At 37.7% G+C, this 4,806-nt stretch overlaps 1 long non-coding RNA gene across 3 annotated transcripts; it reads left to right on the top strand.

Moving 5' to 3' along the window:
- Positions 1–1,883: 1,883 nt before the first annotated feature.
- Positions 1,884–3,086, top strand: LOC134911424 (uncharacterized). 3 transcript variants are annotated; one of them, XR_010176556.1, is made up of 4 exons: positions 1,884–1,920; positions 2,005–2,084; positions 2,177–2,240; positions 2,925–3,086. It is a non-coding gene; the product is annotated as an uncharacterized LOC134911424 (long non-coding RNA). The 3 variants fall into 3 exon arrangements; XR_010176557.1 differs by lacking the exon at positions 2,925–3,086 and adding an exon at positions 2,766–2,813; XR_010176558.1 differs by lacking the exon at positions 2,177–2,240.
- Positions 3,087–4,806: the final 1,720 nt, after the last annotated feature.

Below are 4,806 nucleotides of genomic sequence, written 5' to 3'. Positions count from 1 at the left end.
CCGAGCGGGTCCCCGCCGGACGAGCGATGCACACTTCACTTCACATTGGTGTCTGGGATATAAGGTGAGTTTTTAACCATTTTGTTTATCCTGATGACAATTTTTGTAGTAAAATTGAAACGTTGATAGTCCGTGGTTGGTGATTTACTTCTGCAAACCTTAGTGCCGCACACTGTTTAGAATGAATATATATATATATATATATATATATATTTATATACAGAAATTCCCCCCACGAAAATCCTGCGTTTGCCACTGCCTGAGGGCCCTCTAATCCCTTGCAGTGTGGTACACTTATTCACTGGGCCAGAGTCTACTGCATGTGTGCAGTTGTCTGGGAACATGGCGCCCATGCCATATTTCCATTGACTTCTGCACATGTGCAAATCTCTGGGAAAATGACAGTAACACCATTTTCTCAGTGATCTCTGCAACACTGAAGTGGGACTTATTTAGATTTGCAAGGTCAAAACATATTGGTCATGGCCAGGGCTTAAAGTGTTCCAGGAGAGGTGGTGGAACTCATCACCCCGCCACTCCCCCACCCCCCTTAACATTTAGCGGAGCCAGGTCCGGTTCTAGTGTTCTCAACACCCCGCTGCAAACTATAATTTAGTGCCCTGCTTCCTATACATTTTAAAGGAACATTGAAGCAGCGTGTTAACACAATAGTACCCACAATTCAAATTAGACCACTCAGTAGCACCCCTCCTGGTGTGAGTACCAGGAGGAGTGGGCTGTAGATGGGGAGGACCATGGAGCCACCAGGACCTGAAGAAAGGGGAGGTGGCTGCAGCTCATCAGTAACACTAGCGCGCCTGCATCATCGATTTGATGTAGGTGATGGGGCTGGCTTTTCTGTTGGAATTACTGTACAGGGCAATGGAGGACGTGGAACTAGTTCCCCCTACCATTACAGGTGGTGGAACTCAGTTCCAACTCATTCCCCCCCACTTTAACCCATGGTCATGGCATATTAAAATATATAAGTCACAGGCAACTAGCGTCTGACTTCTATCTACCCATCCCCAGCACCTAGGAAGATGGGGGCACCCTTGTTTGAAAGAGAGGTAGTCTCCTTTTTCAAACTATGTGTCCCCAGTAGAGATTATTGTCTGGTTATTAGTCTGATTACCAGGCAAAAACCCCTGCACTATGGGGAAATCATGAAAATCATACTTATCTGATGATCACCTGGTTACAATCCCAAAAATAAAGTGATTTTCATTAGCAGGCACACGGTCTTATCAGATCCCATGACCTGCAAAATGAATTAATTTTGATACAGTTGAGATACAGTAAAGTACAGGCCAAATGTTACTGGGTTGGAGCAGAATATGAGAAATCTGCCTTTTGCCTTGACACCAATTCTAAGCAGTCGGCTTGTTCTACTGGAACAATGGAAACATGCAGCGCATATAGATAGCGCTTGTTATGCCTCATTGCTTAGCAACAAACGTGTGTGTTGACGTCACGCCCTCCGTAAGGAGGCTTACAGCGCACACAGACAGCGCTTGTTAAACCTCTTTATTATCAATTATCCTGTCAGTATAGCTCTGGTGAACAAGTATTAAATAGGTATGCTTGATTAACATTGGGCCTCTGTAGATAATATTAATTAGGATGGGAACTTAAATATAGCATTTTTTAATAGAGATTAAAATAAAATAATAAACAGTCATTTAATCTTATCAATTACACAATCAATTTAGTGGGATGAGGAAATGTTGGAATTAGCTAAGGTGCTTAAATAGGGAGATTTTTTGAACTCTGCTCTCAATTATCACAATTACACAATCAATTTAGTGGGATGAGGAAGTGATGTAATTAGCTAGGGTGCTTAAATAGGGAGGTTTTTGAACTCTGCTCTCATTCCACTTTTGGATCTCTGTGTATGAAGACACACCAGGAGAGCTGCTGGTAAGCTATAATGGCTATTTCTTTAAAATCTTGTTACAAGACGTTCTATCCAGAATATTGAGTGTTTTTATCACTCTTTATTAGGGAAATAAAAGAAGCTTAATATTATTTATCCCATTGCCGGATCCTCATATATATTTTTTGGACATATGAAAGTATTGTAGGTAAGTTCTATTACAATATCCAACTAATCATTTATTGTTTTAAACTAAAAACTGGGATGTTTATATTATTTTTATGGTTTTTTTTTTATTAGGTAAATTAAATAAAAATTTGGACAAATTAATTACAAGCCTTTGGAAGATTAATATTAACCATCAGTGAGTATCTTTATCCGATTTGGGAGGAAATAAATAATTCTACTTATATATGTACATCATTATATATACAGGTTGAGTATCCCTTATCCAAAATGCTTGGGACCAGAGGTATTTTGGATATCGGATTTTTCCGTATTTTGGAATAATTGCATACCATAATGAGATATCATGCTGATGGGACCTAAGTCTGAGCACAGAATGCATTTATGTTTCATATACACTTTATACACATAGCATGAAGTCAATTTTAGCCAATATTTTTTAGAAATTTGTGCATTAAACAAAGTGTGTCTACATTCACACAATTCATTTATGTTTCATATACACCTTATACACACAGCCTGAATGTCATTTAATACAATATTTTGAATAACTTTGTGTATTAAACAAAGTTTGTGTACATTGAGCCATCAAAAAACAAAGGTTTCACTATCTCACTCTCACTCAAAAAAGTCCGTATTTCGGAATATTCCGTATTTCGGAATATTTGGATATGGGATACTCAACATGTATATCTTATTGTAGGATGGTCGCAAATAGGAAGATTCACTAAATACTACAAAACTATGGAAGTTAATTATACATAATAATTCTTAGTAAGTATTATGGTTCAAATTATTAAAAGAAAATAATAATATTTCTATTGTAATTATTATAATTTCAGTTTTTTCTATTTTCAAATAGGTAAAATATGGATTATAATTTTGTGAAAATACAGCTGTTTCAAACTAATTAATTACCTTTTCATAAGTAAGTAATACCATATATATTTAATGTGGAGTCATTCATCAAAACAGCCATCAGCAAATTAATTGTTATGAATTCAATTTTACATTTTTATTAATGTTGGTATCTAGAGGGATAATTGCTTTAATAAATTAAGTCCGTACAATGCCAGCTAATTTTGACATTGATATTGTGAATTGATTTTTTTTTCAATTTTTTATTTGATAACCAGTTAAACAATTGTCTTATTAGACCAATAAATCAAATCATTACAATGTTAGCTAAATTGGACATAGATATATTTTTTGTGCATATTCTTCCTCATATATATATATATATATATATATATATATATATATATATATATTAGTATTCCTCTTTGTTTCATATTTTTATTTATACTTGTTTTTTACTTTTTACTTACTTTTGATCACACCCTAAATAAAACACTCCTGAAGAAGTCGACATACGACGAAACGCGTTGAGTGAAAAAATCTTTTATTGTTTGGAAAAGTTGTTATTCAATTTTTTGGCTGTAATGAACAATAACACATTGTAAAAGTGTACATCATTTTTTATCAGTATTGAAATTTAATTATTTTAGCAATAAAAAGCAACAGATGTTTTAAAGTTTAAAGGGTGTTTGTGTGATGTCATCCTCTCTTTGTCAGAAACCAATATAACCATATTAAATTGTATTATACATAAATATATTTATTTCAGTCATTAAGTGCGCTCCACAGAGATATACTATTTCTTGATTTCTATTTTTGGTCTTGTTCGACAGGGGACCATCTCTGTGTAGAAGCTTGCCCCTTAATAAAAGTGAGTACAATCAAAGGTATAGGTCCAATTTTAGAGCGCAAAAAGGATCTCCTATTCTATATATATATACAGAAATCCCCCCCACAAAAATCCTGCGTTTGCCACTGCCTGAGGGCCCTCTAATCCCTTGCAGTGTGGTACACTCTTTCACTGGGCCAGAGTCTACTGCATGTGTGCAGTTGTCTGGGAACATGGCGCCCATGCCATATTTCCATTGACTTCTGCACATGTGCAAATCTCTGGAAAATGACAGTAACACCATTTTCTCAGTGATCTCTGCAACACTGAAGTGGGACTTATTTAGATTTGCAAGGTCAAAACATATTGGTCATGGCCAGGGCTTAAAGTGTTCCAGGAGAGGTGGTGGAACTCATCAACCCGCCACTCCCCCACCCCCCTTAACATTTAGCAGAGCCAGGTCCGGTTCTAGTGTTCTCAACACCCCGCTGCAAACTATAATTTAGTGCCCTGCTTCCCATACATTTTAAAGGGACATTGAAGCAGCGTGTTAACACAATAGTACCCACAATTCAAATTAGACCACTCAGTAGCACCCCTCCTGGTGTGAGTACCAGGAGGAGTGGGCTGTAGATGGGGAGGACCATGGAGCCACCAGGACCTGAAGAAAGGGGAGGTGGCTGCAGCTCATCAGTAACACTAGCGCGCCTGCATCATCGATTTGACGTAGGTGATGGGGCTGGCTTTTCTGTTGAAATTACTGTACAGGGCAATGGAGGACGTGGAACTAGTTCCCCCTACCATTACAGGTGGTGGAACTCAGTTCCAACTCGTTCCCCCCCACTTTAACCCATGGTCATGGCATATTAAAATATATAAGTCACAGGCAACTAGCGTCTGACTTCTATCTACCCATCCCCAGCACCTAGGAAGATGGGGGCACCCTTGTTTGAAATAGAGGTAGTCTCCTTTTTCAAACTATGTGTCCCCAGTAGAGATGAGCGCCTGAAATTTTTCGGGTTTTGTGTTTTGGTTTTGGGTTCGGTTCCGCGGCCGT

The sequence above is a fragment of the Pseudophryne corroboree genome, chromosome 4, assembly GCF_028390025.1.
Source record: "Pseudophryne corroboree isolate aPseCor3 chromosome 4, aPseCor3.hap2, whole genome shotgun sequence".
NCBI classification, from domain to species: Eukaryota; Metazoa; Chordata; class Amphibia; order Anura; family Myobatrachidae; genus Pseudophryne; species Pseudophryne corroboree.
Note: the sequence above shows the minus strand (reverse complement) of the source record. Positions and strands in the feature narration are given on the sequence as shown.